Raw genomic sequence first — 22,840 nt, 5'->3', positions numbered from 1 at the left:
GTGTAATTAGAATCCAAGAAGAAGTAAAAGACAGAAGGGGGAAGAAACTGATTTGAATAAATTATGGCCCCAAACTCTTCAAACTGGGTACAAATAGGGTAGGGGAGTGAGCCTTCTCTGTATAAACTCAGATCTCCATCAGGATGCAATTAGCCTCAGGAACATTTGACTCAAAGGCTCACAGCTGAAAGATTATCTTTTAGGTCATGGCCACTGCTTTCCGAGGGAAAAGCAATCTGGGAGTCAGAAAAATCTAACTTGGAAAGCTCACGTCATTCCCTTTTACCTGTTATGTGACACTGGTTGAGTTAGTTCATGTCTCTAATCTGTAGTTTCCTCACCTGAAATATTGAGGTCATACTATGTAGGACATCTTGCCATACTGTCCTGAAGTAGCATATGTGAAACATATATAGTTGAGTAATTTTTTTACTAATATATTTTATCTCTCCCACCAGAATATAGATTCCAGGAATGTGGGGACTTTTTCGTCTGATTGCTCACTTTTATATCCTCAGAACCTAGAACAGTGGCCAAGGTATGATAGGTACCCAATAAACACTGGTTGGAAAGAGACATGCATGACTTTATCACGATGAATGAATTGCCAACAGAGAGTCTGGTTAGTGCAGACACTCCATGAATGTTATTTTCCTGCCCTGTTTTCTTTTCCTCCCACATTCCAGGAAAGGCATCTACCAGTTACCGTGAGACCAAGTTCACAGCTCTGGACCCATTCTCATCCCAGTCAAAATAACATGATTATTTGGCTGAGGGAGACAGGAAATGACCAATAGCCACAACTAATGACACAGTCCCTGGCCAGGAAGACAAAAGAACAGCTTCTGTGCAGTGTAAGCTGCAAGGAGCCACAGGAATGTGAGACAGAAACATTTTTTAATGATTATTTTTACTAAACTGATACAGCTTGCCTTCCAGTTATTCTTTGATAAGACTGACACTCAACGCATACGACTCAAATGTGATTTAGTCAGCCTGAATTCTCCTTGCTCCTACACCCACTTCTTCTGGGGAAAGGGATAAGTCATACTCAACAAAGGAGAGAATTCGAGTTCCTCATCCTTAGGGTGTTACAGAACTTTTCCAGGACCTGATGAATATTATGAATCCTCTACCCAGAAAAAAATACACATACAATGTTTTGCATACATTTTTAGGGGGTGGAAGGACCCCATCCTTCAGATTCATGAACCATGTGGTCTGAAGCAAAGTGCTCCATTTTACAGATGAAAATACCAGGGTGCAGAGGGGAAAAAAAATCTAGCCCAAGGTCACATAATAAGGTCACTTATAAGAAATAGCTACAAACCGACCCCCGCCCCCGGTAGCTTCTAATATCAAGACCAATGTGATTTTCATTACTCAATAACTATTTTGGTTTTTTATAAGCAGCCAAAATACCTGTAATCATCTCTGATGAGTCAGGTGTGTGACTCAGCCTGTTAATATCCATTTTGTCGGGGAAAGTATGAGTAGAAAATAATGACATTAGGGTTTGTACCTGAGAAGAATGCAGATTTAAATCTTGACCCTCCTCTTAGCTGTGTGTTCTTGACTCATTAGTGAGCATTTCTGAGATCGTGTTTCTCTTGTCTGGAAAATGGAAGTTAAGAGAACCTACCTCACAGGGCTGTTGTCAAGATTAAATATGATAATGCTTGCAAAGCATTAGCTGTTGTCAGTAGTAGTAATATTTTATAATTTTAAAGCCGTTTTCAAAATGGAAGTACACAATATTTTGAGTGATGACAATATCATAGGGATAAGTGTCCAGTTATCTACAATATAACTAGTCAGTTCATACGAGCACTAATCTCATAATATTTAATAGAAAGAGAATGTTTCCATCAGGATAGGCTGTTATCTCCTGAACCAAATAATCTTCTGAGGCTCGAAGGCTTGCAAAATTAGAGATTTACTTCTTATTCACGTAACTTGCCCACCAGAAGTTCCACGGTGCGTCTATTCCAGGGCCCCGTTGTGGAGCAGATTCTATCTAGAACATAGCTGGGCATCAGGTCAGAAGGGAAAGAAATACATGACAAACCGCACGCTGTCTTCTGCCTGGTAGCAACACATATTGCTTCCACTCACACGTCACTGGCCAGAGCAAAGCCACACGGCCAGGCTATATATTCATGGGGTATAATCCCACCTCCATCGTGGTTTACAGATCCCAGTTTGTGAACCATAATGCAATCTACCTTGGTCGATGGGAGCTGCTCTCTGCAGAGACTGTCCTAAGTAATGAAATGTGACTATGGAGCTGAAATACTCAAGTCTAATCAAAATGACCAGGTGAGAAAAAAAACAAAAAAGTCCTCAGAGGACATAGAATAAAAGCCAAAACCAAATCCAAATGGTCCCAACTAGGCAAATGTGAAAGAAGTTGTTTAGTAAAAAGACCATAGTCTGCATGGAGGCTAGAAGAGGGGGGCGGGGTAGGGCAGTGTAAACCATGAATGTCACCATCACCGCTCGGGAGAGAAGGTTCTTAATCATTTGGCAAGAGTTATCTTGGTGCGCTTGGCAGGCACGTTTTTGCCGTGGTGGTATCTGTAAGTGGGGTCATAATAATACATGCCTCTCAGAGTGTTCATGGGAATCATTAAGTGAAATAATGACTGTGATGTGCTTAACACAGCGTTTGGTTCGTGTGCTTATTAAATGCTAGCTGATGGGGATAGAGATAGAGACACAGACATAGATATATTTCCCATCATATTTGGGGTCTGGACCCTGCAAGACTGTGAGCCTCTGTCCCCAGCTGACCCTGGTGCTGCCTTCTGTCACCAGAGGTGGCCTGGCCTGAAGCCCTGACCTCTATATCGTGCTTTAACATTTGCAAAGTACATTCTCGTCCATTTTATTCCCATGTAATCCCTACAAGTCCATACAGCCTGTAAGTGCAAAGTCCCCCAGCCCGTAAGTGGCAAAGCCAAACTCCAATGCTGATTTCATCTGAGGCCTTTGGGCTCCAAATTCTGTGCTCTTTCTCCGAGGAAATTCTGCCGCATCCTTTGATCTCTGTCTCTCTCTCTCTCCCCTCACCCTCTCTCTCTGCCATAGTTACTTCAAAGGGACAGTAGTTGAAAAATAATGATACTCAGCCATCCCGTTTTTCATTCAGGGTGTGCATCTCCCTCTCAACGCTCCGGTGTGTCTGACCCAAGATGTGACTGGCTTTGGGTGGTTTGGGTCCCAGTTCTGGGCTCCATAGGCCCTGGCACAGAAGGTTGGGCCTGCTTCTCATTGTAACAAGGTTGCACTAATTAGCTGCATTTGATTTTGCATATGGAGAGTAAATGCAAATGAATGCAAAGCAGTATGCAAATCAGCAACATCCTGGCTCCCCAAAAGAAAGAGCCTGCGATACTGATGTCATGACGATGTATATTAATAGTCCGTCCCACCAAGACATGCTGTTTTTTCAAAAGGGGCAGGCGTTCGGGTTTTTCCTTGGGGGAGGAACAGTAGTGACTTTATATTGAATTCCAAGTTTATGATCCTTGACAAGAAGTCTATTGGCCACAGTGCTATGTTCTCTAGAGAAGATTCTTGTAGGCAATGGGGTTTGTTGGAAAGAGGCACAGGCTTGGGAATGGAGCCATATACCTTGTGATTCAAAGTCCTGTTCTTTGCCTGGTCTGAGACCTGAGTCTCAGTCTCCCCAGCTGTACAATGGGGTTAACCAACCTCCTACCTACAGACCTGTCGGTGAGGACACAATGAGACAAGAGGCGCCTGACACACGGTAGGTGCTCAGTAAGCGCACATTCCCTGCTTCACACTCGTTCCTTCCTCCTTCGGAAGTCTAACTTGGCAAATAGAAGTAAAGAGGCTCGTCTTCTAATCCTTGCTTGCCCTGCAGTGCTTGCCCTCCCCCTTCAGGATCTTTCTAGTACAAAGCTGTATCACAGACCAGTCATTTTTAACAAAGGCCCTGTGACCTCTTAGAGTCCTCCAGACATGAGTAGATGACTCTGTCCTGTGCCCCAAAGTACCATCTCCTGAAAACAATAGCAGCTTTTCTTACAAAGCTGGTGAATTCCTCCACTTTCTAGATCTAGTTCAAGCATCGCTGTCTCCTGGAAGCCTTTCATGGGGTCCCTGAGAGACGAGGGGCTCCCGTCTGTGCCCCCAGAATGCCCGGTGTCCCCTCCACGGCTACGTTCTGTTATTGCAGCTTCCTAACCTTTTACCCTAAACACACTGGTTGTTTCTCATGATGGGGACTATTTCTGAATCATTTTTGCAGCCTTGGCCCATGGAACAGGGCCCGGCAAAGAGAAGATGCACAGTATGTGTGGGAGGGAGAGGGGGAGGGAAGGCGCGGGGGAGGGAGGATAAAAGGAAAGAGGCATCATCACATACTTAGCTGGAGCCAAGCACACACACATGCAGTTACTCCTAATGAAATCCCGACTCAAATCAGACACATTCTGGAAATGCATGAACACCTGAGCTTGCGTTCCCTGCCACCAAGTCCCATCCCAGAGCAAAACGAGGCCACAGGGACACACATCTGCTCTCAGGCAAAGGCCTCACTCCCTCGCAGGCAGTGTGGGGACAGAGGGGCTTCCGTTTAGGGCACCGAGCCTCCCAAACCAACCTCATCCCCTCAGCTGAACATCTGAACGTTCTCGCTATATGTTAAGGATTCCTATTCTGTAACTGGACCCTCGAGCCGGATGCAAAATGTGGTGGCTCTTGATCAAAGTGCTCAAGGCCCACCCATGGGGAGCGTGCGCGTGCACACACGCACACACCATTGCCGCGTGCACACGTACGGGTGCTTGTGTGTACACAGACCTACCTTCATACTATACATACGTACATCACGCAGACTCTCGTGTGTATGCACAGACTCACCTTCATACTATCCATTCACAGACACATGACACGCGCACACAGACACAGGCACATGTAGGTGTGCTCGTGTGTGCGCACAGAGCCGCCTTCACACTGTACAAACACACTCAGAAGCACATATTTAGAGCTCCTTACAGGCGAGAGACACATGCCCTGAGACTAGCTTTATCTTCCTCTTTGGTTCCAAACACGCAGGCACCGCTCTTGATGGTCACTGGCATCTCTGAAACTCCCCAGAAACTACAAAGGCAGCCCCAGAGTGCCCCGCCTGCTCTACCTGCCCAAGCCCATGGCTTTCGGCCTCTTAGGGCTCCACCCCCAGGAGGCCCCTGGCCTCCCTTTGAAGGCTGTTAATAAATAAACTTCAGGGCCAAAAGGCAGAGGTGTCAGCTGAGTGACCTGGGTGACTAACAGGAAGGAATCTACTTGCCACCCTCGCCAGCATTTTTTCACGATGGCTCTGGGGAGACTGAGTCTCACTTTGCAAGTGAAGAAACTGAGAGATGAAGTGAGACGCCTGGGGCCACCAGCAACATCCTCCCGGGGCCTGGGGCCCGCCTTACTCCCTGGCTCTGAGCTCTTTGCAAAATAAGCTCTTAGGAAGACAACAATGCAAAGATCTAGGTGAGATTTCTCAGCCCCAGAGGCTTCTGAGAACCTCTCCACAGGAGCATCAGGGGAGGACACGCACTGCCCTCCCCTGCGGGGAGGATAAAGGCTCTCATTCCGCCCCGTTGCTGGCGGGAAGCTCAGTGGAAGGAGGAAAGGGTAGAGGAAATTGGGGAGCAAATGAAGGAGAAAGAGAAGGAAAGGGAGAAACAGAGGGAAAGAGGGAAAGACGGGAGGAAGGGCAGGCAAGCGGGCAATTTACCTTAGAGGGAAGAGTGGGCTCTCCATGGAAACAAAAGTGCCTGTGTGTCTTAAGACGCCGCTAAAGAGGAAGATTGTAAACGTTCCACCCAGGAGGCAGGGATGACTGCTGGGCTTTGACAGCTGAATTCGAAAAACATTCCTATCCATCACCACAGATCCCGGCTCCCACCTAGGCCAGGTGCTGTGGGGACGATTAATGGCAGGCCTCACATAGCCTATTTTATCTTAAACGTTCCTCTTAGACAAATAATATTCTGGGATCATTTTCTCTCTTCCTCCAACTGAAAAGAAAAGAAGGGAAGGGTAAGCTGGGATGAAGTGAGAGAGTGGCATGGACATATATACACTACCAAACGTGAAATGGATGGCTAGCGGGAGGCAGCTGCATAGCACAGGGAGATAAGCTGAGTGCTCTGTGACCACCTAGAGGGGTGGGATAGGGAGGGTGGGAGGGAGGGAGACGCAAGAGGGAGGAGATATGGGGATATATGTATATGTATAGCTGATTCACTTTGTTACCTAGCAGAAACTAACACACCATTGTAAAGCAATTATACTCCAATAAAGATGTTAAAAAAAAAAAAAGAAGGGAGAAACAGAGAAGAAGGAACAGACAGATATGGGCAAAAGGTATGTACCTGCCATGACACCAGGGAGGGTCTTTCATCCAGACAAAGGTGCTGGAGGTGGACGGACTTAAATCTGAAACTCAGCAGCCCTTGCGCCGAGCAACAGGGCCGGGGGTCGCTCTCACCCTCTGACCCTCTTACCTGGGAAGAAGAGGTAATTTAGCCCACACTCTCATGGGATGGTTCTACACACCTAGTTTATATACGGCTCCTGTGAAAGGGCATGGTGGAGAGTCAGGTGCAGTGAGCCTGCCTAAAATGCCTTTCCTTCCCTTGCACGTGGAGCCTATATGGAAACATGCATATATGAAAGCACCCCCTACTTTCTTCAAGGTAGAAATCCCTCCTTCCCCAGAGAGAACCTCTCTCCTGATGTGTGGTTTCTCATTCCCTTAAACGAGAACAGCAGTCCTTACAGTCTGCTGTTTGGGAGCAACCCCGTCCTGGTATATTCTCCGTTTGCCCCCAGTCCCAGCCACATCCATTCTCTGTGCCCGAGGGGGCTGACCCCCAAAAATGGCATCTCCCGGTCTCCCTTGCCTTCTGGTTTCTGACCGGGCTCAGCCAGTAGGAGGGCCTGGACGGAGACTGGTGGGAGGAAGAGAGAGAGATTGGAGTACTCACTTCTCCCCAACTGCATCTCTGCTGCGGTTCTGGGGTTCTGAGGTGGCCCCCCTGATGAGACTCCAGCCCCCCACTGCATTCCTGCAGCCAATGCTACTGCACTGCTGTGGAAACTCCCGCCTTGGTAGTTCCTAGAGGCCTCAGTACTTCTTGTTTCCTTAACTCTTCAAGGTTGATTGTATGCTCATAACAGACCACCCTACAACTTACCGGCTTGAAACATTAACCCGTTTTTTAATTCATAACTCTGTGGGCTGGTGATTTGAGCAGGGCTCAGCTAGGAAGCTCTTCTGCTCACCGCGGTCATGGCTGGCTGGACTCACTGATACATTTGTAACCAACCGATGTTCACCTGGGAGCTGGCTGGCCCCGGATGGTCTCACTCGGGTGTCAGGTGGTTGCTGTTGGCTGGTGGTTGGGTCTTTCTCTCCATGAGGCCTCCAGTAGGCTAGCGTGGGCTTCTTTTCGTGATATCTGAAGCATTCCAAAAGGGTGAAAGCAGAAATTGCAAGATCTCTGGAATTCACTCCAAGTCAGTTTTGCCATAATCTATTCGTTCAAACAAGTCACAAAACCAGCCCAGATTAAAAGGGATGGAAACTAATTCCGTATCTGGATGAAAGGAGCAGCAAAGGAAGAATACATAATGGGATGGGAGGCATCTGTGGCCACGAAACAATCTATCACACCTGCCACCTCTGTAAATGACTCTTTCCTTTCCTTCTCTTCAGAATTCCAAGGGTGCCTTCTGTTTCCTGCTGGGACCTGGACTGGCACAATATATAACATTATTTATGACATCATACTCTACCTTATCCTTCTTCGAAGTGCTTTTTATGCTTAACATTACGTTTTTGAGATTCACCTGTATTTGCCACGCGTAGCTCTAGTTTATTTATTTCCACTCCTCCATCATACTCTTTGTAGGAGTTTATTTTGTCCATTCTCCTGTGGATGGACATTTAGCGTAGCAGTTTTCTGCGTTATAAATCCTACATTTCTCCTTTGCACACGAGAGTTCTCTGGGGAGTGTAGTTAGGAGTAAAGTTGCTATAGTGTGAGACTGCCACATTGCTCTCCAAAGTCAATACGGTCTTTAATAGAACAAATAGAATCTGAGAGCTGAACGAAGTTGAAAAACTGGGTTCATTTTACATTATGCAATTAGCTGTGTTTTGCAGAACCGTAGCAATGGCTGGTTGGAATGAACCTCCCACCCAATGTAAGAATCCTTTCAACAGTGTTCCCAGGAGATGGTGCAACAATCCTTGCTTGAACTCTTAAGAATACACAGGGGAAGCTTGTTACTTCAACTGTGATTCCCTCTGCAGAGCAAGAATAATTTTGGAAAAAGAATAATCCTTTCCTCTTGCGGGACAGCCAAAGCCCCGGGTGTATGGCCTAAAGGAGAAGCAGCAAGACATGATGAAGTTAGCAGATTGGTTTTCAAAACGTCAGCCTACCTGCAGTGTCCAAAATGGAGGCAGAGGGACCAAAGAGAGAACAGTTACGGTGACCCTGTGGGGAGATGATGCTCAAGTGAAGAGATATTGAGGATGGAGAAAGGAACTGGCTTTTGGTGGTTGAGGCTGGGATCTGTCATAAAACTTCCATTTGGTACTTAAGTGCCCTGCTCACCTCCTTACACTTTTGTTTCTTTATCTGTAAAAAAAAAAGGGTAATGATAGTACCTATTTCATAGGGTTGGTATGATGACAAAATGGGATCTTACATTTAAACAGCTTAGTGTCTGCCTCATATTGTGTGCTCAATAAATGTTGGCTGTTCTTCTCCTTGAAGAACTATTGTCAAGACTACAGAAGTTAGGGTGGGTTAAATTGCTATCACTGAGAGACCCAGAAGTGCATAGGGTTGAAACGCTGCAGTTTATTTCTTATGCCCATGACGGTCCAAGGAGAGCGTCTTTGATGGCTAGACAGCTCTCCCCACGTGGCGATTTAGGGCCCCAGGTGGCTCCGTTGTCACCTGGGACCTTGTTGTTCTCTTCCTCCAACCTGAGGAAGCAGAAGGAGGTCCGTCCACTTATTAAAAGCTCTGCACCTGGGTGTGGGCACCGCACTCCTGTTCACACACCATTGGCGAGAAGCAGTCACGTGGCCACACCCAGCCTCACAGGAAGCTGGGAAATGCAGTCACTGGCTAAGAAGCCCCTTCTCTCTCCGCGTCGAGCTGTTGGTATTGCAGGCTGTAAGAGTCTTTCTTGTGGGGCGGTCTTGTGCATGGTAGGATGCTGGGTAGCCTCTTCAACGTCTATCTCCTAGATGCTAGTAACACAGACACACCTAGCTCATGGCAAACGAAACTATCTCCAGACATTGTCAAATATCTTCTGGGGTGCAAACTCACCCCCTAGTTGAGAACCACTGCTCTACAAAAGAAGAGGAAAATTCGGGGGGGGGGCGGGGGGGCAGCTGGCCACCCCTGGAGGAGAGAGAAAATTCAAACTAATAGCTTAGCTCAATTCCTTGTTCCCTCTAGAAGGTGAGCTCCCCAAGGCAGGGGTCTTCTGTATTTTGTTTACTGCAGAACTCCCATCTCCTGCACCCAGAGTAGCACCTGACCCCTAAAAGGCAATCAATGCATAGTTGTCAACTAACTGGATGTGCTCTGTAGACTGGACCAGCATTCACCATTCAAACATACTTTGGGTGCTTTCCATGAAGCAAGCCCTGTGCTTGTAAAGGATGCCCTCTCTCCTTGTATCAGGAAATATCATTAATAATAATATTAATCATCATTTTAAAAGCCCAGACGCACTGGAAACAGTACGTCACATGGGATCTGCCCACCCCCATCCCACCCCTGGAGATGCTGAGCCCCTGGTACCTAAAGGAAAGAGATTCCAGCTCAGGCTGCTGTTCCACGGCTGCTGATTTCATCTTCCTGAAGGACCTCCCAGTGCCCGAGCTTTGCAGATCCCCCTGCTATGCCTGATGCCAAGTTATTGCATTCTCTGGCATTGGGGCCAGATTTGGAGATGATCAACATTCATGTATTCATTCAACAGATATTTATTAAGCTCCTACTACGTGCCACCCATGATATTAGGACCTGGATTCAGAGCAGTTAAATCCAGTGGGGAAAATAACTTTTTTTTTTTTTTTTCCTGCTCTCAAGTTAGTCACAGAGATACAGAAAAAGTAAATAGACTTCGAAACAGGAGTGGTAAATCCAGTGGGACTGGCCAGGAAGGGCTGACTGAGATGAGTTTCCAGTGTGAGTAGTTGGGAGCTCAGCAAAAACTCTGTTAAATGAATGAATGAATAGGTGAGAGACAGGGACATCCAAGCTGAAAAACACCAAGTGCAAAAGCAGAGAGACGTGCAAAATCACCAAAACCGTCAGCAAGGAAATAAGTTGCTGTGGCTGGTGTGTGCCAAGGTCGAGAGGGTGATACCAAGAGTAATGATGATAACAGAGCGATAGTTGGCACGTCTCGACAGTTTCCCATGCGCTTGGCACTGTTCAAAGGGCTTTAGGCATATTATTTCATGGAATACGTACAACATCATTAGCCCAACTGTACCGATGGGAAAACTGAAGTCCAGCGAAGCTAAGAATTTGCCCAAACTTGCACAAGTGGCAGAGCTGGGATTCCGACCCATGCCAGAGACTTCACTCTTCACCTCTGGATCTTGGGGAGGGTTTTGCATTTCACAGGAAGTCTTTTGACCTCAGTCTTGCAGGTAATGAAGAAGCCAGGAAAGGAGGCCACGCGGTCTTTGCTCTTAAACACGTCACATTCCGCGAGGAGAAACAGGCACGGGCAAAAGCCTTTAGAGTCTGCACAGGCCATGACAAGTGCTGGACCACAGGCATAGACAAAGAGGCCTGTCTTCCCCACCTCTGCTCCAAAATGAGGGCAAGTTGAATGTTCATTTGACTAACCGATGAAGGCTTCATGGAGCTGGTGTCACTTGAGTTGAGTCTGGAGGGAAGAGAGCGCATTCAGGCAGATGTCACCGTGTGTCCAAAGGCATGAAAACTGGAACCTGCAGGTGTTGCAGGCGTCTGGAACAGTCTGGAGCAGCAGGGTGGGGAGAGGCAGGAACGGCATATTTTCCACTTGGAGCTTGTCTGTGGCCCTGAGTTCAGGCTTTAGGCCTTGAAGAAGCAGTAGCCACAGGGCTCCTCCAATGCTGGAGAGGGTGACCCTGCGTTGCTTAAGATGGTAGAAATGAAACTCATGCAAGAAACCCCTACAGAAATGCTACAGGCTTTCAAAGTGCTCAGCAGCCGTTCAGCTGAGCACCTGGGCCCCGTAGAAGGCAAGGCTGCCGGCAACCGAATGCACTGATGGACCCAAGGAACGTTTCTTTCCTCTTCTCTTTTTTCAATTTTTACAGGAAAAAAAAGTCCCTTGAATCGGGCTAATATGAGAAAGTCCACTGAGAGCACTTGAAAAAACAAAAGATGAAGGGGGAAAGAGCCTGAGATCAAGTCCTAGCCTGGCTCTGACCAGCTGCATGTTCGTCGCACCATCACCTCCTCCTGAGGAAGACTACATTTCCCAGCTTCCCTTGCAGTTGTTTGGGGCCACGTGACTGAGTGTTGGCCAATGGGGTGTGAGCAGAAGGCAGGAAAGTCACTTCCGGACCTCACCCTTTAGAACATCCTACAAGACCCTCTCGCCTTCTTTCTTCTTCCATGGCAACTCTGGGGACCACAGGCTCCAAACAGTGCATGGATGGAGGAGAGCCAACTAACGCCAACAGGACTGCAACTTGAGCCAGAAATACATTTTATTTGTTAATTCACTAACATTCCAGGGTTCCCCTGTCCCTGCAACACTGATTCTCCAGTGCTTCTAAAAGTGTGGTCCACAGACCTCCAGCATCAGCTTCACCTGAGAACTTCTCTGAAATGCAAACTCTCCAGCTCCATGCTAGACCTACTAACTCAAAAGTTCTGTGCATGGAGCCCAGAAACTCTCTTTGGGGATTCTGATGCAGCCAAAGTCAAGAACCACTGGTTTACTCTACATGCTACTGTGTGGCCTTCATCTTTTGAGCCTCAGTTACCCCCTCTGTCAAATGGGGGTGAGAACGCCTCCCCTTGCTGAATTCAGGTGAGCATTAAACGTTACTACGTGGTGTGATATGTATAAAGAATCCAGCTCAGGAGCCCACACACGTGCCACCTACAGTCCGGAGCCAGATGACTTGGGAGAGCCACACAAATAGCAGGTGGGAGTCCGCCTTCTGCCACTGTGAGAGGCATCCTCTACGATGGCCCCCCGTGATCGCACCTCCCAGGATCCAAGCCCTTGAATAACCCCCTCCAGTGTCTGGGCTGGACCTAGTACGTCGGGTCTGATGAACCTTCCTTCAAGGCCCACGGGGAGAATTCTTTGCCTCTTGCCGTGTCTGGAGGCTCCAGGCATCCCTTGGCTTGTGGCTGCACAACTCCAGTCTCTGCTCCATCCTCACGTGGCCTTCTCCTCTTCTGTCTTCCCTTCTGTCTCTTGTAAGGACACTTGTCATTGGATTTAGGGCCACCCAGATAACCCAGGACGATCTCAAGATCCTTAACTTAATTACCTCTGCAAAACCTATTTTGCCAGATGAGCTCACATTCGTAGATTCTGGGATGTGGACGTACCTTCTGGCGGGGCCACTGTTCAACTAACCACACGGCCCAAAGACAGGGATGGGTCTTATTCAACATTATATTCCCCTGGTCAAGTCACCCTGTGTAGTGCTTGACCCAAATAGGAATTTGACACAAGTTTGTGAACAGAAAGGCAGCAGAGCATTTAAGTGACTGGGCTTTAGAATTAGCTAAACCTCTATTCAAACCGCAACCGCTTACAAACGATGTGACGTTAGGCAAATTACTTAACCCCCCTGAACCTCAGTTTCCTCCTGTGGGCATTTTAATAATACGTATCTCATGGGGTTATTATGAGCATTAAGCTAGTAAGTGCAAAACAGCTACACCATATCTGGCACCTAATGGGGATGCAAAAAGCAAACACAGTGCCTGGCACACAGGGGTCCTCAATAAAGGCTCGCTATTCTGACTAGCATGTTGATGATTGGCATGGCTGTGGTTCCCACTCTCACACACCTCCCAGCCTTTTGCTCTGACTACCACAGGGGCCCCTTCCCGTGCTCAGAGTCCCTGGGGTGATCCAGCAGCCCTCCTTGGAGACAGCTGTGGATAAATAACCCAGCCCTGCCCTCCCACCCGCAGGCCCCCTTCCCTTCCCACCGCCTGGCTCGCCTCCTCCAGTGATGTCTCCCAGAGCAGGGCTGGCAGTGAGCTCGCCTAGGCCCCTCATTGTTATTCCTGGCACGAGGTAATCCTGCCAGCATCCTCAGAGACCCGTAAAAATACCCGCAGTTTGTCTTTCATCAGAGCAGCTCAAAGCCCCATGGCATCCGCTCGAGAAGACAGTGCTCCCAGCTGAGTTCTGGGAGCCGGCTACTTCCCAGGATGGTCTGGTATTTGCAAGGCAGAGGGAGCGAGTGTGAACTGAAATAACCCAGCCCAGGCACTGGCATACCCAGGCTGCCAGGGAGACACAAGGCTTAGTATATGGAGAGATCCTCCCTGGAATTTTCTGGATGTCAGTGCTCTGAGTCACACACGAGTGGGTCTGCATTCCCACTCGGCTACTGAGTAGCTGTGTGACTTTGGGCATTTCACTTAGCCTCTCTGTGCTTCAGTTTTTGGCTCTGTAAAACAAAGTGGAGATGATATCCACTTCCTAGGTTTCCTGGGAGGGTTAAAAGGGATGGTATAGGCACAGATAGAAGAAAATATTTGCAGCACATATATCTGACAAAGGGCTTGTATCTAGAATGTGTTAAGAACTCTTGCAATGCGCTAAGACAAACAAGACCCTTCCCCAGATGCGGGAAAGACATAAACAGACGCTTCGCAAAAGAAGATATATACAATAACTACATGAAAAGGTGTGCGATGTCATTAGTCATCAGGGAAATGCAAATCGTAATGATGAGATACCACTTCACACCCACTAGAATGGCCAAAATGAAAAAGACTGTCAATATCAAGTGTTGGTGAGGATGCGGGAGCAATCGGAACTCTCACACACTCATGGTGGGAGTAAAAAGCTGATATGACCACTTGGAAAAAAGGTTTGGAAGCTGCTTATAAAGTTAAAAATACACTTAGCATATGACCCAATGATTCCACTCCTAGGTATTTCCCCAAGACACATGTCTATAAAAAGGCTTGTATGTGAAAGCACATAGCAGGCTTATTCATAATCACCAAAAATTTGAAAAAATGTCTGTCAACAGATCAAAGGATAAACGGAGTGTGGGCTCTTCAGGCAACGGAATATTAGATAGTGATAAAAAGGAACAGCTGCTGGTATTCCTGGAGGAAGGCCATAAACGCTCCATGGAGTAAAAGAAGACAGACATGAAAAAGCAAAACTTCCATTCGTAAGTTCTAGAAGAGAGAAACGAAGCTGCGGTGACAGAAATCAGAGCAGTGGCCCCCTTCGTGTACAGGTGGGGAAGGAGGCTGAGTGGAAGAAGGCCCAGGAAACGTTCTGCAGTGATGGAAACATGCTATGTTCCTGTATTGGGGTGATGGGTACATGGGTGTATACATTTATCAAAACTCACCAAAATCTATACTTAAAGATCTTTGCATTTTGCTGTATGTAAATTAAATCTCAATACAATTGGAAAGGGACCATGTGTGTAGAAAAGCTCAGCAAGGGGGCCAAGTGGAGAGACAGGACTCAGTAAAGGTCAACTACGATCAGAAAACGGTAAAAACAAGTAAAAAGCATGTGCGTTATTCAACTGTATGTTGGGAGTTCAACGTGCTAATCTGGATTCTGACCTGAGAACCCCATCTGAGATGTGGCAAAACTCACAAGAAGGCACCATGGGCTAAGCCTTTTGTGCCCAGCTCCCCACTCTTCCTTTCTTCCTCCTGTGAACAGAGAAACAGAAAAGGAGTGTTTTGCTGGCTGAAGATGCTCTTCTTAGAAGCAGCGGGGCGGACGGAAAGGGTACCTTTGGGGGAGTGGTGAGAACAGGCTTACTAACTATAAAGATACACAGATGCCTCAGTGGGTCCACAGCCCACACGGTTACATCCAGGGTTTCAGAGATGCCCAAGGCAGCTGTGGAAATGAGTTTGGCCCAGCTGCTTAGGCAGCGGGCTCTTGAAGACAGAACAGTATCCAAGGTAAGGAAACTGGCTGAGGCCCAGCTGTCCCCCAAACTCCCATCCAATCCCAGGCCAACTTTCCCCATTACAGGCCTCCGCTAGCAGGATCTCCCTGCATCCCTCACTCTTCCTGGACTGTTCCATCCTCCCGACATGGTGGATGTGGGCCTGTACCCGAGCAAGGAGACGTCACTCCCAGCACAGCACATTGGCTGCTGTACTCTAATCTGAGGCCTCTCACTGGACGCCCATCGCAGTGGCCCTGGAATCGTCTGGAGTTGCTGCTGACTCTGTCTCCCGGGGTTCTCATCTGTTCGACATGAGGACGACCAGACCAGGAGCTCTCCCGCCCCATAGCTCTGAGATTCCTCCCTCTTCTAGCGCTGCGGCCTAAGTTGCCTCCCAGGAGTCCCGAGGGCGGCACTGAGTTGCCGAGACCGTCGGCAGGGCCTCCATGCCCAGGCCGTGGGGTCCACCTTCCAGACCTCCAAGGCCTGGCTGCAGCCTTGCAAGCCACAGAGATGCCCATATTTGCTTAAAGTACTTGCCCAAAGCATCTTTTTTTTTTTTTTTTTTGCGGTACGCGGGCCTCTCACCGCCGCGGCCTCTCCCGCTGCGGAGCACAGGCCCCGGACGCGCAGGCCCAGCAGCCACGGCCCACGGGCCCAGCCGCTCCGCGGCACGCGGGATAACCCCGGACCGGGGCACGAACCCGCGCCTCCTGCATCGGCAGGCGGACTCCCAACCACTGCGCCACCAGGGAAGCCCGCCCACAGCATCTCTTAAAGAGAACACTCTGCATTGGGAATTACAGCAACAGAAGGAGGGAAAAATAAGATGTTCCTATCATCCCCTAGCAAACAGGGCTGCTGGCTGGAAAACAGCCCATATTTTGGGTGCAAATCACACTGACGACTTAGGAGGCTTTGGGGAAGCCATCTTCGTGGGAAGCGGCAAAAGTGCCCCCCTTTGGGGCCTGCAAGAAAAGCCTTTGTCTCTACCTGTGGATCAAAAGTCAGAACAAACCGCCCTGAATTACTGAACCCGGAATACGCATTCGTTGTTACCGTTGTCGCTGTTTTGAAGGGGAAAGGAGCTGCCATTTCACTTCCACCCATGACTTGCTATGTACCCAGGGCCGGCTGCGTAACTAGCAAGGTCCACCAGGTGCAAAATGAAAATGCAAGGCCTCTTATTCAAAAAGGAAAAAGAAAAGCTTTTTACTTTATTCTGCGATCTCTGTCTTTGTCGGCTGTGGGGCTTTTATTTGCTAGTTCGTGTCCTGTGCCCTCAGGCCGGGGGTACTTGCAGGGGAGCGCAGCCCCTCGTAGACGTCCACAGCTCTGCCCGACCACCGGGCCCCTCCCCGTGCCCAGGTCCCCACCAGAAGCAGAGGGCAGCTGCCGGGTTTGGCCAGGGCAAGGGATGGGGCGGCCAGGGACCCATCTTGGGGGGTGAGAAGGTGACCGGGGCAGGACTTCACTTACAAAGCACACATTCGAAGATAAAATTTACTGAGAATTTCAAGATGGCTCTGGCAGACCTTTAAACTCCAAACGTCGACCTCTCTCATCTCTGTGTCAGTATAGCTTAAGATTAAGACCCTGCCAGCCAGCATGGGCTCAGGGCTTAGCCAAGTTACTGATCTTCCCTATTTATAAAATGAGGATAATACCAGGACCCCGTACATTAGGCTGATTTGAGAATTAGGTGACCTAACAAGAATTGTTAACTCTTGAGACGTCCCTGGTGGCGCAAAGTTTAAGAATCCCCCTGCCAATGCAGGGGACATGGGTTCAAGCCCTGGTCCGGGAAGATCCCACATGCCACGGAGCAACTAAGCCCGTGTGCCGCAACTACTGAGCCTGCGCTCTAGAGCCCGCGAGCGACAACTACTGAGCCCACGTGCCACAACTGCTGAAGCCCACGCACCTAGAGCCCATGCTCAGCAACAAGAGAAGCCACTGCAATGAGAAGCCCGCGCACTGCAACGAAGAGTAGCCCCTGCTCGCCGCAATTAGAGAAAGCCCGCGCGCAGCAACAAAGACTCAATGCAGCCAAAAATAAATTAAAAAATTAAAAAAAAAAAAAGGAATTGGTAATTCTTAGAACAGCACTTGCCGTGCGCTCCACACTGTTTTATGTGCTGTACAAGTAGGAACTCATTTCGCCCTCATAACAAGCTGATGGGTAGGTTGGTACTGTTCCCACTTTACAAAAGAAGCAGCTGAGGCACAGAGAAGTAAAGTGACTTGCCCAACTCCACACAGCGGGTAAGTGGGTAAGAGGCGCGGCCAAGGTTTGAACACATCCAGAATATGTGCTTCTAGGTCAAGACTCGGCATAGTTCAAGGTCCCTGGAAAGTGAACACAGGTTATTGTTCCATTTCATGTACGCCTCACAATGAGCCAATGAGGTAGGGGTTTATACTCATTTGAGATCATTTCAGAGAGGACATGGGAGCTCAGAGACGTTAAGACAGTTACCCCAGGGCCCTCAGCAGTACTAACTCCAGGAGAGGAGAGGAGGTGAGCTAAGGAGATGAGAGAGAGTGAGAGTTGGGCCTCTGGCAGAAGGGACTTGCACGATGCCTTGGAAGTTTTGGTGTAGGCCATGTACTCTAGATATAATTGGAAGGCTTGAGTTTGAGGGGTATGAAAGAATTGGGTGTTGTAGCCTCACGATGCTAAAATCCTAGATCATCAGCGCAGGACAGCAGCACAAAGATTATTGAATCTGAGTCCTGATTTTATGATCGGGGACACTGAGGCTGGAGCAGAGATGTGGCTAGCCTGATGTCCCAGAGTCAGAAAGCACAGTCCCAGGAGCAGATAACCCCTGGCCGGAGTGCTTGCCGGGGCTGTAGGATGTCCTGAGCACATACCAAGGGTCCTGGGTCCATAAATCCAACAGTCAAAACCCCTGCCAACAGGCTACTCCTTGATAACCACTGACACAGCAGTCCCAGGCACAGTGAAATTCTTATAAAATAAAGTCCCTTGCTACTAATAAGGCGATTTCTAGTTAGGGTTGCTTTTTACAGTTGCAAAACTTAGCTTAAAAAACCCCACTACTTTTTAAGTCAGACAGACCTAGATTTGAAAAGGGCTCCACCACTTAGTGGCTGTGTGACCTTAGGCAAATTACTTAACCTCTCTGAGTTTCAGTGCTCTCATCAGTAAAATGTCTCTGAACTGAGATCACTTCATAGTGAATGAAGATCTCTGGAACAGATTAAATGAAAAAGGAGCTACAGAGGGTAAAACTGCCTAGTTTGAAAGCTGGCACATAGTAGGTGCTCAATAAAGGCCATTCTGTCTCTGTCAGAGTCCAAACCTACATAGCGCGTGACAGACGAGTCTCAGGGGAAACGTCAATTCTAAAAGGACTTAAAAGTCTATCAGCACCATTTTTTCAGCAGCATTTGCTCCCTTCACGTCTCTGTGTCACATTTTGGGAATTCTTGCAATATTTCAAACTTCATCGTCATTATTACATTTGTTATGGTGATCTGTGATCAGTGATCTTCGATATTACTATTATAGCTGTTTGGGCATTTCATTTTTTGGCAGTGATGTATTTTTTGAACTAACTTGCATTTTGGAGGAAAATAACGCTACTGCACACTTGGTAAACTACAGTATGGTGTAAACATGACTTTTATATGCACTGGGGGAAAAAATAAATGCATAAATAAAAGGACTTAAAAGCACCCAACAGACATCTCCATCTAAAAAGCCAGGGAGGGAAAACACAGCAGAATTTGGAGAGGTCCACCATTCGTCCTGACCCAGGAGCCAAGACTGGGAGGTCCTGGTGACAGGAGGTGGGGAGGGGAAGTTGAGGAGGAAAGGGAGTGTGAGAGAACTGACATTTTTGGAGTTTCTTTTCTATTTAAGGTTTTGCTAACCCGTTGGTAAAACTCATTTCTGGTTCATGTTCTTAGCAGGAAAACACATTCAGGCTAAACAGTAAGAATGGACCCTGGCTTGGAAAGTTCTCAAAGGTTCTCACATCTCTCTGGCGTCTACTGCAACTGAGGAGTGACATTGGTTAAGCAACTCAATTTGAATAATTGTACACTGAGGATTTCCAGGGGAAACACCCAGGGCAACTTTCTGACTGGGGATCTTATGACACAGATGGATTTAAATGAAGAAAACCTGTAAGTGTGGAAGATTCTCCCTGGACACAGAGACTGAGGACATGCAGCGAACAACACGGACGCCCCAGAGCATAGACATTCTATCGGGGAGGTTTCTAAAAGAGAAAAAGAGAAAAAGTAGAGAAAAAGTAAAAGGTGTTACAAGTATCCAACCAGCGTTGTGGTTGGGAGTCCAGGCAAGCCCTTCAAAAAGGTAGCATTTAGGTTGAGAAGCAAAGGATGAAAGGGCTGGGTATGGGCTTCCCAGGGCTGCCGTCACAAAGTACCACTAATCGAGTGGCTTAAAACAGTAGACGTGTAGTCTCTCACAGTTCCAGAGGCGAGAAGTCTGAAATCAAGGGCACAGAAGGGCCATGCTCCCCCTGAAACTTGTAGGGTAAGATCCTTCCTCGCCTCTTCTAGCCTCTGGTGGTCCTGCCAGCAATCCTTGACGTTCCATGGCTTGTAGAAGCATCGCTCCAATCTCTGCCTCCATCTTCACATGGCCTCCTCCCCTATGTGTCTGTGCCTTTCTTATCAGGACACTGGTCGTTGGGTGGAGGCCACCCAACCAGGATGACCTCACCTGAACTGGATCACACCAGCAAAGACCCAGTTTCCCAAGAAGGTCACATTCACAGGCTACGACTGGAAACTGTCTTGTGGGGGTGACCCAGCTCTGTGGAATGCAGGGAGCAACACAGGTGTGTGAGCAGCCAGGAAAGCCCTGAGCTGGAGATGGTGCCTTTGGGGACACGAAGAGGCCAGCATGCCTAGAGCACGGTGAGGGGAGGGAAAGCGGTCCCGGGAAACTGGAAAGTGGGAATGGAGCACATCATACGGTCCTAGGAGACGGGGAGGAGCTTTTCAGTCTCTGAGAAAGGCCCACCTTTTCCAGCTCATGCTGGAGGGGGCCTGAAAGAGGCTGACACACCGCAGGCAGGGAGTCACGGCCACTAGTGTTTTCATAGTCTGATGCACCACACCTGTGACTGGCCTGCCACTCTGGAGAACCAGATGTGAGGCAGAAACCTTCTGGCAATGATGTGCTCTCTGCTCTGGAAAACCAGAGGCTAAAATTGTCCCGTTTACTGCACAGTTGCTGCCTGAGTGCATCCTGACCGGCAGCCGGGGAAACCAGAAAATGAGAAAGTGTCCTCCTTTGCAAAAATTACGGCACCTTGGCTATATATAAAAAAATATATTTTGGCCTTTGAGAGAGAGATATGCCATATATATATATATATATACACACACATATATATATATAATGTCTATCTTGATATATATGCTATATTTATGGCATTTATTGAAAATTTCAAGCATATATTAATATATAAAACACATATATCTTATCACTTTATATATATCATATAGACCAAAAGGTTTATGCTTGAAATAAAGGTTTGTTTTCTGTGCGGGCTGTCTTTGGTATTTACTCCATAAGTATTTGCTGAGTGCCTAGCATGTCACAGACGCTGTTCCAGGCAGCTGACTTTCTAGTGGGATCGGGGAAACCAATGGATCAACTCAAACAATTGTAAGGCATATTAAAGGCTGCCGAGAGCAACAGAGGAACATCCAGCTAGGAAGGAGAAGAACGAGCACTGCAGAGCGTGGGGCACTTTGGGTGTTAAATACAGCTGCCGGGGCAGGCCTCACTGCTGGAGACGGCTGAGCACGCCTGCGGAAGACCCGGAGAGAGCAGTGCAGGTGGGGAGAGAGACAGCAGCTGCGGAATCCCGAGGCGGGGCTGCTGGGGTGTCTGCGAGACGATGGGACAGGATGGCATGGTGGGACAAGCTAGATGGAAGGAAATGGAATATGACTGGGGCAGCAGAGCTGGGTCACACGGACCTCGTAGACCACTGTAAGGACCATGGCTGCTACTCCAAATAGGATGGAGACTGGTGGCGGAGGGCGGTCGAAGCAGAGAAGGCTTACGCTCTGGCTTCTGTTTCAAAGGGTCACCCTGGGCCGTTTCGAGCATGGATTGTAGAAGGGCGAGGGCAGAGGCAGGGAGGACATCAAGAGCTGTCGCAATCACGCGGGCAAGAAATATGATGGCGGGCACCAAGGTAGGGGCGGTGGGGGGTGAGAGGAGGTGGTGGTCTGGGTATATTTTACTGACGGCCTGGATATGACGGGTGAGCAAGGGAAGTCTAAGGTTGACCGACGCCAAGGTTGTAGGCTGAGCAGCTGTAAAGCTGGCATTGCCATTAATGAAGATGGAGAAGATCACAAATGGGGAGACAGGGGGAGGATGAGAATTTTGCCATGATGGCTAGACACCCAAGTGGAGATGGGCAGGGAAGCAGCTGAACGCCCCAGTCCGGAGGCCGGTGGAGAGGGAACACTTGGAAGTTGTCAGTGTAAGGAGGACACAACAACCCTAAGACCAAAGGAGCTCTCCACGGGAAAGGATGAGAAACGGGCAAAGGGGCCCAAAAGGAGCAGCCGGGGGGGAGAGGAGGCCATCCAGGAGAGTGGAGACCTCGGAGCCAAATGCGGGAAATGTTACAAGGGAGGACGTATTAACTGTGTCAAGGACAGGTGAAGGTCAAGTCAAAACCAGACTCGGAACAAACCCTGGAGGATTTTGGAACTGAGGACGAGGGGCTTCCTGACACACATGGATTTTCTGTTCTTACCTCTTGCTCCAGACACAATAATTACTAGGTTATCTTAAGTCTGAATCTAACCTTAGTTTCTGTCTGTCCTTCCCACTAGGAGTCCACTCACTCCTAGTGTTAGAACGCTCCCGGTGTTATAGGCTGAATTGTGTTCCCTCAAATTCATACACTGAAGTCCTCGCTTCCAGTACCTCTGAATGTGACTGTATTTGGAAATAAGGTCTTTAAAGAGGTAAGTTAAAATGAAGCCAGTTAGGGTAGGGCCCTAATCCATAAGAGAGACATTGGAGATTCTCACAGAGAAAAGGCCACGTGAGGACACAGCGAGAACGTGGCCATCTGCAAGCCAAGGGGAGAGGCCTCGGGAGAAACCAAATCTGCTGACACCTCTCAGCAAATTGGACGTCTAGGCTCCAGAATTGTGAGCAAATAAATTTCTTTTTAAGGCACTCAGTCTGTGGCATTTTGTTATGGTGGCCTAGCAAACTCATCTCACTGACAAATAGGAAACTATTTTTTTTGCTTTACATCTATGGTACTAACACAAATCATGGCCCCCAGAGCAAATGATCACTGAATAAAAGGGCAACAGGGCTTTTGATTTCCAACACACGGTGATGTGAATAGCTGTATTCCTTAAGATTAGGTTTGGCTGTCAAACAAGATGGAATGTATTTTTCCTTCAGGTACGTGAAGACAAGAGGGAGGGAGTCCAGGACTAGCAAAGGAGTCCTTAGTTTTTGAGATTCTTTAATACCGTTATGCTACATTCCACCTCATGTTTCAATAGAGCTGCTTAAGTGTCAACCGTCACTTCTCTATTCTAGCTAGCTGAAAAAAAGAAGGGGTGCTCCCTCCTTCC

The 22,840-nt window shown here is 48.2% G+C and overlaps 1 protein-coding gene across 1 annotated transcript in view; it reads right to left on the bottom strand.

The window, feature by feature from the left end:
• Window positions 1-5,804: 5,804 nt before the first annotated feature.
• LOC113633686 (translation initiation factor IF-2-like) overlaps window positions 5,805-22,840 on the bottom strand; it is a 266,781-nt gene continuing 249,745 nt past the window's right edge. Inside the window, exons 8-11 of the mRNA XM_027132060.1 lie at window positions 8,483-8,681; window positions 7,230-7,967; window positions 6,405-6,536; window positions 5,805-6,047 (exon numbers count right to left, since the gene is read on the bottom strand). The gene's annotated coding sequence lies outside the window, so the exon portion shown is untranslated. The remainder of the gene's footprint in view (window positions 6,048-6,404; window positions 6,537-7,229; window positions 7,968-8,482; window positions 8,682-22,840) is intronic.

This window comes from Aethalodelphis obliquidens, unplaced genomic scaffold (genome assembly GCF_003676395.1).
Source record: "Aethalodelphis obliquidens isolate GAN/ISIS:26980383/991018 unplaced genomic scaffold, ASM367639v1 scaffold41, whole genome shotgun sequence".
Taxonomy (NCBI): Eukaryota; Metazoa; Chordata; class Mammalia; order Artiodactyla; family Delphinidae; genus Aethalodelphis; species Aethalodelphis obliquidens.
The sequence above is the reverse complement of the archived record's forward strand: the minus strand, read 5'-3'. Positions and strand labels throughout refer to the sequence as shown.